Source organism: Bombina bombina, chromosome 2, assembly GCF_027579735.1.
Source record: "Bombina bombina isolate aBomBom1 chromosome 2, aBomBom1.pri, whole genome shotgun sequence".
Taxonomy (NCBI): domain Eukaryota; kingdom Metazoa; phylum Chordata; class Amphibia; order Anura; family Bombinatoridae; genus Bombina; species Bombina bombina.
The window spans coordinates 1,338,525,273-1,338,540,540 of NC_069500.1; the positions used below are offsets into that span (position 1 = coordinate 1,338,525,273).

A 15,268-nucleotide genomic window follows, 5' to 3' on the forward strand; every position below is an offset into this window, starting at 1 on the left:
AAACTGTAAAATTCTAGGAATTCTAAAAGAATGCCAAGAGAATTTATGAGAAAAACACCATGAAATAGATTTAATCGGGCTTGGAAAACCTTTCTTGAAACAGACTTACGAGCCTGTAGCATAGTATTAAAAGGGACAGTAAAGTTAAAAAAAAAAAAAAAATGGATTTAAATAGGGCATGTCATTTTAAACAACTTTCCAATTTATTTTTATTACCAATTTTGCTTTGTTCTCTTGGTATTCTTAGTTGAAAGCTAAACCTAGGAGATTCAAATGCTAATTTCTTAGACCTTGAAGGCCGCCTCTAATCTGAAAGCATTTTGACAGTTTTTCACCACTAGAGTGTGTTAGTTCATGTGTTTCACATAGATAACATTGAGCTCAGGCACGTGAAGCTCCTAGGAGTCAGCACTGTGGCTAAAAATGCAAGTCTGTCAAAAGAACTGAAATAAGGGGAAAGTTTGCAGAAGCTTTGATACAAGGTAATCAGAGGTAAAAAGTATATTTTAACTGTGTTGGTTATGCAAAACTGGGGAATGGGTAATAAAAGGATTATCTATCTTTTTAAACAACAACAACAACAATTATGGTGTTTACTATCCCTTTAATCACCGAGTCAGAGAAACCTCTATGACTAAGCGTTCAATTTGCATACCTTAAAATTTAGCGTTTTAAGATCCTGATGGAAAAAACGGCCCTTAAGACAGAAGGTCTGGCCTTAAAGGAAGTGGCCAAGGTTGGCAAATGGACATCCAGACAAGATCCGCATACCAAACCCTGTGAGGCCATGCTGGTGCAATCAGAAACACATGCAAATGATCCATTATGATCTTGGAGATCACTCTTGAAAGAAGGACTAGAGGCAGGAAAAAAATGTAAGCAGTTCCTTGGTTTTACCAACCTAACGCATCCACCATTTCCGCTTGAGGATCCCTGGACCTGAAAAGGTATCTGGGAAGCTTCTTGTTTAGATGGGAAGCCATCGGATCTATTTTCGGGAAGACCCCACATCTGTACAATCTGACAAAATACATCTGGACGGAGAGTCCACTCCCCTGGATGTAAAGACTGACGACTGAGATAATCTGCTTCCCAATTGTCTACACCTGGGATATGTATCGCAAAAATTAAACAGGAGTTGGATTCCGCCCAAGAAAGTATTCAAAATACTTCTTTCATCGTTAAAGGACTGAGTCCCACCCTGATGATTGACATATGCCACAGTTGTGATATTGTCTGTCTGAAAACGAATGAATGATTCTTTCTTTAATAGAGGCCAAGCCTAAAGAGCCCTGAAAATAGCACGGAGTGTGAGAAAACGCAGGGCACTGCATGTGTGGACGATAATGTTTGGGACATTTGAGGAGAGAGTTGCGGCATATCTTGAACAGGGGACCCCTGAACAGCATTCACCTTAGCTAATGATGGCTCAGATTTAAAAAAAAAAAGTCTATTGTGTAATATTCTTTCAATACATGAGGGACAAAATGGCATTGGGGGTTCCACATTAGAATCAAAACACAAGCAACATGTAACCTTTTGCAGGGCCTCTTGATCCATCTTTACTCAATTTATAAGCAAAATAAACTCGGCTTTAAAGGGCCACTAAACCCAAAATCTTTCTTTCATGATTCAGATAGAGAATAGAAATTTAAACAACATTACAATTTACTTCCATTATTTATTTTGCTTCATTTTTTAAATATCCTTAGTTGAAGAAAAAGCAATGCACATGGTGAGCCAATCACACGATGCTTCTATGTGCAGCAACCAATCAGCAGCTAGTGAGCATATCTAGATATGCTTTTCATCAAAGAATCTCAAGAGAATAAAACAAATTAGATAATATAAGTAAAATTAGAAAGATGTTTAAAATTGCATTCTCTTTCTAAATCATAAAAGAAAAAATGTGGGTGGCATGTCCCTTTAAAGTGAAGGTAAAGTTTTTTGTATTACAATACATCAATGCATTCTTTATCAATAGAATAATATAATCGCTAAGTTTATTTTTTAGAGATAGATAGATGATAGATAGATGATAGATAGATGATAGATAGATGATAGATAGATGATAGATAGATAGATAGATGAATGATACATAGATAGATGATAGATAGATATTCCTACCATTTCCATGATAACTCCTCCCAACCTCTACTTCCTATGTTTCTGTGCTGTGACGTATAGAGCGGTCCCACCCGCTCTATACGTATCTCAAAAGCCCGTTCACAATGATCCTTTGAAATGTGCATGCGCGATTAGCACGCTCAAAGTCTACTGCGCATGCGCTTCCTAGCGAAACCAGTCTACAATGTGCATGATTTAGAAACATAATACTCAATGAATAGCTAAAATCTATTCATTCAGTACTATGTTATGCGCGAAAGAGCCGTCCGTAAAAGCCAATGTTGTTTTGCGGTGGTTCAAAATAAATTGACTGCGCATGCGCGAAACGGGAGCACGCTCAGAATAAAATATTAGCGCATGCGCAGAATAAGATGGAGGCAGATGACGCACATTGACGGCCGCCTAACGGCCAGATTTTCAGTTGGCTAGTTAGAAAACGTGACCAAGATAGTTTTTTTTTTTTTTTTTTTTTTTTAACGGGTTGAATTCGGGCAGCATAAAAAATCAATTTATTACGGCAATAACTTATTTTACACAAAAATTGGAAAATATTGATGAATGAAACTCATATTATTTTGGCACAAAGAATGATATTGTAGATTAAAGACCAGGTAAGTTTACCTTCACTTTAAGTTTAAAAAAATACCAAAAAGTTACTGTCACTTTAAATTTTAAAAGAGAAAGAAATTTCCTTTATTCTTTGACTACCGCAAAAACAGCAGTTTAATATAACCCTCAGACAGCCTCCTCACCTCAGCACTCCTTGCTGAGGTGCCTACCTGTCCTCCTGTGAACCGGATTACTCAACTACGATCCGGACTCAAGTCTAACTGTTCAAAAACGGCTACGATATAACTCAGCAACACACTCCAGACCGCAACAGGCGCACAGCAACACTAAATTGCCGCCTCAGAAGCCCGCCCTTCCTATTCGTGAGCGCCGCGTAACCTAACTAAAAAGAAGCCGGCCGCCATTATCAATGCCAGCAGTTGCTCTGTAGTAATAAACAAACCAACTCTGTCCCACAAAGTCCGGAATGAAACCAGAAAACCATATCTGAGCCTTCAGAGCTGGAACAATAAAATAAATCTGAGCCTCTCTCCAAAGATTATCCGTCCCCAGTGCCTGCACACACTGCCTACTAAAATCCTACTAACCCCAAATAGGATTGTTAGTGTCCCAAAACCAGTTTAAACTGGAAAAAAAAAAAAAAGTGCCACATTCTTCATAAGAAATAAAATTAGGCACTTACCTGAAGAACAATCTGCCCGGCAGCATGGCAGCTCACATGGTATGAGAGGTCCTCTCCCTCACATGGACCTGTGGGAAAAATAGTTAAAGGCTGAATGATCATAATCAGGCTTTCCGGATAGGGCAGCAACAATTTGGGAGATGCAGTAAGGATTATACCACACAAGTTCCCAACTTCTTAAAAGTCACCACTGCTCTACTGAAAAGACTGACATGGGCTACAGCTAACCCCCTGGAGGAAGCAAGACAATCTTGCGTTGCTTCAAAATAAAATCTTGATTGAAGAATCTTCTTTCAGACACCTAAACTTTACCACCTCCTTGCTTTTAACGTAGGCAAAGAGAATGACTGGGGTTGGAGGGAAGGGAGGTGATATTTAACAGCTTTGCTGTGGTGCTCTTTGCCTCCTCCTGCTGGCCAGGAGTAATATTCCCAATAGTAATTAGAAATGATCCGTGGACTAACTGTCATTACCAAGAAATATTCAAGTGCATGTGTGCAGTGAGGGTGTGTGTGTGGAGACTCAAAGTGCTGCCTCTAACAAATCTGCTGCTCTAGGCAAGTGCCTTGTTTGCCTAGGCCTAAATACGCCCTTCCTCACACCACCGTGTCACATCAACATGAAAGAAGCTTTACTGGGAGGTTGTATTTGTAATTCACAGCTGAGAGGACTAGAAAGGACCCAGCCACACCAGACTAAATTTTAGATGCAGCTGGTGCCAAGGCATAAATAGGTGTCTTATGGGCATTAAACCAGGAAACCAGTGGCTACCTGGCACCAGGGTTTGTCTAGCCCTGCAGTTTGCTAGACAACTTGAAAGAAGAAAAAAAAAAAAAAAGTTTTCACAAAGAGTATGAAAAATAGCCACCAATATTTATTTGAATGCGATTTGAGGAATAATAGTGGGCTACCCCAAATTTAGAATGCTTACATTTACATTTCTGCAACGTCTGACAAAATTACATACTTGTGCAAAGCTGAACTTTAGGGGATTCAAACAAATTGTGCATTGAATTCAATATAATTTTTTTTTTTGCTTTAAAAGGAACAGTAATCTCAAAATAAAAAAAAATAAAAAAAAGTTCACATCAAATTGATGTATATTGAGAACTTTTAATATAAATACAAAGTAATTAAAACATCAATGAATAAATTATTAATATTTTATCACAAAGGGCCACATCTGCTATGCTCATAAACGAGTGCATGGGCATGCGCAGAATGCTTTATTACCCGTCATTGAGAGATTTTTCAGGGCATTTTAACTTGTACATGTCCTAAGAAGCGCTCAATTTGCAGCATAACCACCATAGATATAAGTACAAATAAAGTAAAAAACATATTTTAGAAGCTAAACACTTCCTTTTTACTTGGGTGACCAGCGCTTCAGAAAAATATTAAAGCCGTGGATGATGAACATGCATTGTAGACAATGAGTGCGCATATAACGGGAAGCAAGCAGCATAAAAAAATTATGCAAATGGGTCATTGTATATAGCACAGGGATGTCAGGCTGCTTTGAACATAAAATTAAAAAATAAAAGTTTAATTTAGAGAATTATGCATTTTTGCAAAATTTTTAGGTCAACGCGATTGGCTATTTTAAGTATTGACTGTTAAAACATTATCAAATAAATTAAAGTTCACTGGTCCTTTAAGTAAAATGTTATTTTAGTAAATCATGATCCGTATGAAACATTGTTATTTGTTAGGAGGGTATGATGCACCTTTTTAAGCAGACCTTACTTAAGGAACTTATGTGGAATTTGCTACAGAAAGTAAATGAGTGGTAACATTTAGTTCCATTTACAAATAACTGATAAAAGTATCTTTAGAGTGCCAACAGATTCTGCAGCGCTATCAACAAGGTTTAATATGCAAGGTAGCATTTATTGGAGACAAAAGGGTACAGAGCCTTGCCAATAGTTGCACTGTTGTAAATAAGCTCTCATAATGGTGATCTACAAAGCAGGGCTCGTAGGCAATTATGGATTGTAAAAAAGGAGATAGACAGCTGCTAGGAAGACCAAAGGAGGGTCGAGTTGCAATAGTCAAGGTGGGAAATAATCAGCAAATTAAAATCTTAGTTGTGACTTGTGTGAGGAAGGGGCGAATTCTGGAGATGTTTTTTAACCCCTTAATGACTGAGGACGTGCACAAAAAAAAAAAAAAAAAAAAAGGAAGACAGTTAACGCCTGAGGATGTACCCTGCACGTCCTCAGTCTAGAAAGCAGCTGGAAGCGATCCTGCTCGCTTCCAGCTGCTTTCCAGTTATTGCAGCGATGCCTCGATAGAGGCATCCTGCAATAACCCTTTTCAGCCATCCGATGCAGAGAGAGCCATAACCGGTATCGTTGGTGGGTGGGAGCCGGTGTGGGAGGTGGGTGGCGGCCATCTTTGGGCCTTGTGATGTGGAGGGGCGGGAAAGCGGGCGGGAACCGCTACACTACAGAAAAACTTGGGTTAAAAGTAGGAAAGGGGGGGGGGAATAGATCTTATAAAAACGATCAGGCAGGGGAAGCTACACTACAGAAAAAAAAAAGAAAAACACAAACACATTGTTTTTTGCAAACTGGGTACTGGCAGACAGCTGCCAGTACCCAAGATGGCCCCCAATATGGCAGAGGGGGAGGGTTAGAGAGCTGTTTTTTTGGGGGGAATCCTTCACAGCAGCATATGTAAATATGCTAAAAAATAAAAAAAAAAAATCAAAGATACCTTTTATTTTAGTACTGGCAGACTTTCTGCCAGTACTTAAGATGGCGGGACAATTGTGGAGTGGGGGAGGGAAGGGAGATGTTTGGGAGGGATCAGGGGGTGTGATGTGTCAGGTGGGAAGCTGATCTCTACACTAAAGCTAAAATTAACCCTGCAAGCTCCCTACAAACTACCTAATTAACCCCTTCACTGCTAGCCATAATACACGTGCGATGCGCAGCTGCATTTAGCGGCCTTCAAATTAACAAAAAGCAAACCAAAACCATATATGTCTGCTATTTATGAACAAAGGGGATCCCAGAGAAGCATTAACAACCATTTATGCCATAATTGCATAAGTTGTTTGTAAATAATTTCAGTGAGAAACCTAAAGTTTGTTGAAAAAAATTTGTGATAAAGTGAACAATTTATTTTTTTATTTAATCGCATTTGGTGGTGAAATGGTGGCATCAGGGATACTTTTATACACACACGTCCATTGAATGGCGAGAAATACGGTATATAATATGTGTGGGTACAGTAAATGAGTAAGAGGAAAATTACAGCTAAACACAAACACCGCAAAAATGTAAAAATAGCATTGGTCCCAAACGGACAGAAAATGTTAAAGTGCTATGGTCATTAAGGGGTTAAAAGGTGGAAACTGCAGGAATTGTCCGAAGACTGGATGTGAGAAGTGAAAGAAATATCTGGGTAAAGTGTGACCCCTAGACATTGGGCATGCGGGGTGGGGGGTAATGATATTAACAGTAATAAAGTTGGAGGATAAAGATTTTGAAAGAAGGGGGGGGATAAGTAGCTCAGTCTTGGTGACTTAGCTTAAAAGGGACGTACACTATAAAATTGTTTTATATGAACCCTTTGAGTGCTAAGCACTTTCCCACCTGGGTGCTAAGCTGTTCAAATTGTTTTTTTTATTTATTTTTTTTAATCCTTCCAGCCTTTTAGTTGGTCAGTTTCTCAGTGATAATATCCTATGCATTGTATTTAATTGTGCAGGTTTATTAACCTTCTTACTTATTGGTTTGTCACACATCATATTCTGATTGTATTATTATATACATATATAGGTTTGCTAGTTCTCACTCACTTATGTTTTTTTAATCTAAGTCTTATATACTTTCACTTGTTATTCTTAATGTACCCAATAAAAGTGGAGTTTTAATGCATTTACACTTCTGGGCATCTCTTCCTGCTTTATTCATATGTTCCCTTTGATAGAAACTTATACAGTTTCCCTGTGAGTGATCTGTTCTTGCCTATCTTTTCTTTCCTATTTCACCTTTTTTTTTTTTAGAACATTGTGCTGATTTTCAGAACCTAACCAAGTCCTAAAGTGTCAGATAAATACACACTTTTACAGACTCCTGCAGGCTCTTGTTTCTGTTATCTGTCTTTTCATATGCAGGGAAGGGGGGGGGGGAATGTCTGCTCTTTTTGTTTACCCAGACCCTTTCAGTGGGTGTCCCTGAATGCCTCAACAGTGCTAAACTGGGAGCTTTAAGGTTTTACACTGGATTTTAGGTTTAGTGTCTGTGCATATTCTTTATGAGAGAATCTATTACATGCAGTTATATGAAAATTGATGTATACTGTCCCTTTAAGTCACTGCCATGTCCCTTACCACCGTGTGGCCTAAGAATCCAGCCGCACCACTCAATTTTAGGTGCAGCTGGCAGGACTTAGAGGGGGAAACTACATGTGTTTTTAGACCAAAACCATGGTGCCAGGGCCTAAATTTAAGGCACCAGTGGCACCTGGGTTAGTCGAGCCTTGCTCTAATGATTTAGAGCAGGAATGGCCACATAAAAAAAAAAAAAAAATGCAAATCAGTTTTTGTGGCCCTGTGAAAAGTGTTACTGAAAATGTGTTCTTTGGTGACTTCTTGTGGGTGAAGAAGCCGGTACAACTCAAGAGAAGGTCTGTGATTACGTCAGTATGCAAAGCCGAAAAGCGTTAGACCATGTGACTGAATCTTTGATGGTTTTTTTATTTTTGTAGTAAAGATTTATGCTTTTTATATTGGTGCGCATTTAACCACTTTCCTTTTTCTTTTTTTATTAAAACTCAATAGACCCCTCTGGAATGGATAAAAGCAGATAGAGTACTTTTTTTTATTATTTCAAAATATAAATTGATGGCTATTGAACACACACAATGGGCTCGGTTTATCAAGCCCCTACGGCTGCAAGTTCTCACAAGAACTTGCTCCCCGTAATTTATCAAGCAGCGGTCACCAGACCGCTGCTTCCCTAAGTCGAGTCCGACTGAGGAGATTGACAGCTCCTGCATGTGCGCGATTGGCTGTGCGCAGGCAGGAGGCGGGATTGCGCTCATGTGCAATGGTGATTACCCGCGGGTAAATTCGCCCCACCACAGGCGAGCGCTGAGGCACACGAGCACAATCCCACCCCCCGCCCGCGCACAGCCAATCACGCACAGGCAGGAGCTGTCAATCTCCTCGGTCGGACTCTACCGCTGTGATTGAATTTCGCCACCTTAGAGGTGGCGAAGAGCTTAGGGAAGCAGCGGTCTGGTGACCGCTGCTTGATAAATTATGGCGTATACGCGCCCCTGTCGGCCTCAGCTTTGGTAAATCGAGCCCAATGTGTGGCTCTTAAAGAGACAGCAAAGTCAAAGTTTCATGATTCAGATAGAGGATGCCATTTTAAACAACTTCCCATTTTAGTTCTAATAAATTTGCTTTGTTCTCCTGGTATACTTTGTTGAAGACTAGGTAGGCTCATTGGAGCATACATGTGCCTGCTCTTGTTTTTCTAGCTCCTTTCCGTGGTTGTCCTAGCCAAATGTCAACAGTGCTAAACTGGAAGCTTCTAAGTAAGTTTTTAAAAGGTTTTTTTTGTTTTTGTTTTTTAAATCAGCATCCGTGCATATTCTTCTTTGTAGTAATGTATATTACATGAAGTTATATGAAAATTGTATACTGTCCCTTTAAGGATTCAGAAACATTGATTAGTGGCCCTCACACGTTAAGAAGCAAGCCACCATTTAATCAGATAATCCTGCATATACTTTGTATTTGTGTACAGTATATTTTATTTTGATACATATGTTTTTTTGCATAATTTAAAAAAAAAAAAATCTGTTAATTTTCCCCATCTATAAAAATATTCAAATTCAAAACAAATTACTATTACTACTGGCATCTCCTGTATGGGGCGTTTCCTGATTTAGGTTACCAATTTGATAATGAATACTACTGTTGTGAATTATGAATTATTAGGCTTGTGCATCTAAAAAAAAAAAATAAACGGGAAAATGTACAATTATGTTTTAACCAATAGTTATGTAGAAAAATCCCAAAAAGCCAGAACTGGGATTCTTAGCAGCATTGATACATAGATTTATGAAGCCCAGGACTAGGATGTCTCAGCTGATCTCTTGTATTTTTTCACAAACACAATGATACATTTATGTGAGAAATTAAGCAGCACTGTATACCTTCAACTTGAAGTGAAATACTTGCTGTCAAACAATGCAGAAAATACAAATCAAAAGGCCAAATTATTACAACTAGTCACAAATCGATACTAACAGTCATCTATGTGCAGGTGCCTGCAAAACAGCCTCTTTCTGCAGCTTTTTAACTTCCAAACACACACATCCAGACAACAGAACTGATTATTTTTTTTTATATACACACACATCTGTGTGAAGGAAAGAATAAGTGAACAGCTTGTTATACAGAACTAGTAAGCGGTTAGCTACACCACTGCTGTTCTTAACTAATCACAATTAGAGCGTTATGATCACGTCTTCACTGACAATGTTATACTCATAAACCAATGAACAGTAACTGCAGGACTGATGAATAAGTAAAGTAACATGGCGTCCTCTATAGACACTGCCAAAATGACATCTAAAAAAGGGAAACAGATGCGATACAACATATCTTAAAATCAAAATAAAAGGAAAATATAAATAGCAAAAGAGAAACAGCAGCTTTGTGTTTGAGAATATATATATATACAGTATATATATATATATATATATATATATATATCCCAAATCCACACAACACCCCAAAATTTGTCCTAAATCATTCATAACTTAAAAATTAAGTTCATAGCATTCCCTTATCACATGCCCCCAATGTACTGAGACAGGTTATCTAGTGATAATGGGTAGCAGTGACAATTCATGATACTCAAAAGGATTCTGTAACCTCTTGGATTGAAGTGTATATTTGCCACCCACCTCAGACAATTATTACCCTGTGTTCACAGATGTGCATGTTTATTTAGTAAAACTATCTACACAGACAAGTATTATTCAGTAGAGTTTTTAATTAAAAAAAAAAAAAAATCCAGAGAGAACCAAAATACAAAGAGTGGTATTTGATACCATTATAGACTTGAAATGTACTGTTATACTGTACATAATGGTAGAATATGCTCATTACAATACACTCGCGTTTCAAAACCTAAAATGAATATACAACATATGCAAATAAAAATATTGTAAAAAGGCTAAATATAAAGATGTTGAAGCTTAACCCGATATATATTTCACATGCAAAATATACAGCCCCCGCCAAAAAAATACCCCATCCCTAAACTATGCGTAATAACATTATCAATAACCCAGAGAGGAGAGAGAGCAGTTATTGATCAGTGAGAAGCCCATACGTAGAGAGCTGATCCCGCCAAGTTTCAGGCCCAAGCCGCCCACATCTCTCCTCCCCTCCTCCTTCTTTAACATGCAGCCGCCGAGGAAGGGAGACACTGAGACAGTGCGGCCTGACCGTGGCGACAATAAAAATATTACAAACACATATTAAGTTAGTGGTGGGAAACATAAAGGATAAGTGACCTGATCGTCGCATCGTAAAGTGCGCGCTGGAGTAAAGCTGCTCCTGGCTGGCAATCAATGGAGACAGAGGCACACAGTAAGCCAGGCTCCTCCTCCTTTCCACAAGGACACGCCTCACTAGAATCGGAGAACGCCTTCTCCTCTCAGCTGCCCGCGGGAAAATGCCAGGGAACTGATTGGCTGAGCGGGCTGAAGCCTGTTAGTCAACCGGTTATTTCAAATATATCGTAAGTTATGTTACGTAGCTGCCTGGCATATGGGCAGGAGATAGATAGCAGAGCCAGTGTCCGTTACAGATACTCTATACAACAACAACAAAATATGCTATTTTCCTAAGATTTGTATTTAGTAGTGAAGTATATAATGATAATTGAGCAGCATGTGTGGTCCACACGCATTAAAAGCATGACGTATATTCCATTTTAGAACCGCATACTCGAACCGTTTTTTTTTTGTTTTTACCTCAGATATATTTTCAAACTAAACACAAGTTGCAGTTGTTACACAGAAATGTGTTTACGTACAAACTGATACACAGTTGTTAGCTATACAATATATGTAATAGATCCACGCACACAGTGTTCAGATACTATTGCAAAATGTAATAAAAATGTATCACGGGTGTGAGCGCTGTCATTTTGTTTCGAAACATATGTTACTTACTCGCACTATGTAACAAATGGCGACACTGCCACAATGCCATTGCATAACACACAATAGTAGAATGAATATATAGATATTGCACAAAACCCCAAACTAATATATATATATATATATTACCCATTGATTTTCTGTTAATGTGATTATACCTACTGGCAAGGTAGATACAAAATATAAATCGTGGGTGTTCTGTTTGGCCATGAACTTGGGCCCTGAGGTAAATAAGCAAAGGGAAGTGCCCCACAACACCATTGGTACACACAGCAGCGGCGTGGGGAGATTTGTTTGTGTGTATTATGTCACACGAAAGAAGTGCTGCTCCTGTCAGTATAGGTCATATTATATGTTTCAGTTCCACTAATCCTGTCATTCACCACCCGTTATTTTACTTGTATCAGAGAAGGTTTAATGCGTTTGTTTTCTTAATATTTTACTCCATATTGGACTTGTACTTTTAACTCCCTAAACACAAGTTATTTATATATTAGTAGGTGTAAGACAACTGTTAGAAATGTATCAGGCACAGTAAGCAGTTAATAAGGAATTTCTTACCTTCAACACAGTAAATCCTTTTCCCTACAGCAGAAGCATCCATTAATAAATATCAGCCCTGCCCCTTGGTTGATGGGTTTGCCAGAGGGTAACACCCACTTTAGAAACTTTAAAGGGATTAACACCATTTATATAGTACTTTTAGAGCTAGATTAAATGTGGCACGCTATTGTTAGCTCGACTGCACTAACGTGCATGCATATTACAAGTTTAAAATAAACGCAATCGAGCACAAACATGCGGCTAGATTACGAGTTTTGCTGTATGAGTGAAAAAGCAGAGTTAAGGCTCTTTTTCACTACCGCTGGTATTACGAGTCTTGCAGGTTTAGCTGCACCGCACACTTTTTTGGCTGGAACGCAACGTAACTACCACAGCTTTCCAAAAGTCCTTTTTCAATGGGACTTCCATAGCACCGGTATTACGAGTTTGCCTGGGAGGCCAAAAAGTGAGCGGTATACTCTATAACTACAAGATCCATAACGTAAAATGAAAGTTAGTAGTTATGGGTTTTATGCTACAACGCGCTGTAACATAAAACTCATATCTAAAGTGCTAAAAAGTACACTAACACCCATAAACTACCTATTAACCCCTAAACCGAGGCCCTCCCGCATCGCAAACACTAAAATAAAATTATTAACCCCTAATCTGCCGCTCCCGACATCGCTGCCACTATAATAAACATATTAACTCCTAAACCGCCATATTCCTGCATCGCAAACACTAGTTAAATATTATTAACCCCCAATATGCTGTCCCTAACATCACCGCAACCTACATTACTGTTATTAACCCCTAATCTGCTGTCCCTAACATCGCTGAAACCTACATTGTTATTAACCCCTAATCTGCTTCCCACAAAATCGCCACCACTATACTAAAGTTATTAACCCCTAAACCTAACCCAAAGTCTAACCCTAACACCCTTAACTTTAATGTAATTAAAATAAATCTAAATAAAACCTACTATCAATAACTAAATAATTCCTATTTAAAAATAAATACCTATACAATAAACCCTAAGCTTGCTACAATATAACTAATAGTTACATTGTAGCTATCTTAGGTTTTATTTTTATTTCACAGGCAAGTTTGTATTTATTTTAACTAGGTAGACTAGTTACTAAATAGTTATTAACTATTTACTAACTACCTAGTTAAAATAAATACAAACTTACCTGTAAAATAAAAACTAACCTGTCTTACACTAACACCTAACTTTACACTACAATTAAATAAATTACATTAATTAAATACAATTAACTAAATTACAAAGAAAACAAACACTGAATTGCACAAAATAAAAAAATAAATTATCAAATATTTAAAGGGACACTGAACCCAATTTTTTTTTTCTATTGTGATTCAGATAGAGCATGCAATTTTAAGCAACTTTCTAATTTACTCCATTTATCAAATTATTTTCATTCTCTTGGTATCTTTATTTGAAATGCAAGAATGTAAGTTTAGATGCCGGCCCATTTTTGGTGAACACACTGTGTTGTTCTTGCAGATTGGTGGGTAAATTCACCTACCAATAAACAAGTGCTTTCCATGGTTCTGAACCAAAAAAATAGCTTAGATGCCTTCTTTTTTAAATAAAGAAAGCAAGAGAACGAATAAAAATGATAATAGGAGTAAAATAGAAAGTTGTTTAAAATTGCATGCTCTATCTGAATCACGAAAGAAAAAATTTGGGTTCAGTGTCCCTTTAAACTAATTACACCTAATCTAATAGCCCTATCAAAATAAAAAAGCCCACCTAAAATAAAAAAAACCTAGCCTACACTAAACTACCAATAGCCCTTAAAAGGGCCTTTTGCGGGGCATTGCCCCAAAGAAATCAGCTCTTTTACCTGTAAAAAAAAATACAAACAACCCCCCAACAGTAAAACCCACCACCCACACAACCAAACCCCCAAATAAAATCATATCTAAAAAAACCTAAGCTCCCTATTGCCCTGAAAAGGGCATTTGGATGAGCATTGCCCTTAAAAGGGCATTTAGCTATTTTTCAGCCCAAATCCTAAGCTAAAAATAAAACCCACCCAAAAACCCTTAAAAAACCTAACACTAACCCCTGAAGATCCACTTACAGTTTTTGAAGACCCGACATCCATCCTCAACGAAGCGGCAGAAGTCTTCATCCAAGCGGGCCAAAGTCTTCAACCAGATGGCATCTTCTATCTTCATCCATCCGGCGCGGAGCGGCTCCATCTTCAAGACACCCGGCGCGGAGCATCCTCTTCTTCTGACGGCTCTTCTCGAATGAAGGTTCCTTTAAGTGACGCAATCCAAGATGGCATCCCTTGAATTCCGATTGGCTGATAGAATTCTATCAGCCAATCGGAATTAAAGGTGAAAAAATCCTATTGGCTGATGCAATCAGCCAATAGGATTGAGCTTCAATCCTATTGGCTGATCCGATCAGCCAATAGGATTGAGCTCGCATTCTATTGGCTGTTCCAATCAGCGAATAGAATGCAAGCTCAATCCTATTGGCTGATTGCATCAGCCAATAGGATTTTTTCACCTTTAATTCCGATTGGCTGATATAATTCTATCAGCCAATCGGAATTCAAGGGATGCCATATTGGATGATGTCACTTAAAGGAACCTTCATTCGAGAAGAACCGTCAAAAGAAGAGGATGCTCCGCACCGGATGGATGAAGATAGAAGATGCCGTCTGGATGAAGACTTCTGCCCGGTTGGATGGAGACTTCGGCCCGCTTGGATGAAGACTTCTGCCGCTTCGTTGAGGACTTCTGCCGCTTTGTTGAGGATGAATGTCGGGTCTTCAAAAACTGTAAGTGGATCTTCGGGGGATAGTGTTAGGTTTTTTTAAGGGTTTATTGGGTGGGTTTTATTTTTAGCTTAGGGTTTGGGCTGAAAAAGAGCGAAATGCCCTTTTAAGGGCAATGCCCATCCAAATGCCCTTTTTAGGGCAATGGGGAGCTTAGGTTTTTTAGGTAGGTTTTTATTTGGGGGGGCTTAGTTGTGTGGGTGGTGGGTTTTACTGTTGGGGGGTTGTTTGTATTATTTTTTTACAGGTAAAAGAGCTGATTTCTTTGGGGCAATGCCCCGCAAAAGGCCCTTTTAAGGGCTATTGGTAGTTTAGTGTA

General features: G+C 38.5%; 1 protein-coding gene across 3 annotated transcripts in view; it reads right to left on the reverse strand.

Moving 5' to 3' along the window:
* Positions 1-11,020, reverse strand: part of LOC128650345 (histone-lysine N-methyltransferase NSD2) — a 448,512-nt gene extending 437,492 nt beyond the window's left edge. For 2 of the 3 annotated variants that reach the window (XM_053704217.1, XM_053704218.1), the window contains exon 1: positions 10,931-10,961. The gene's annotated coding sequence lies outside the window, so the exon portion shown is untranslated. Of the gene's footprint in view, positions 1-10,930 lie in introns of all 3 variants that reach the window. The other variant, XM_053704216.1, reaches the window with a different exon arrangement.
* Between the last annotated feature and the right edge of the window lie 4,248 nt (positions 11,021-15,268).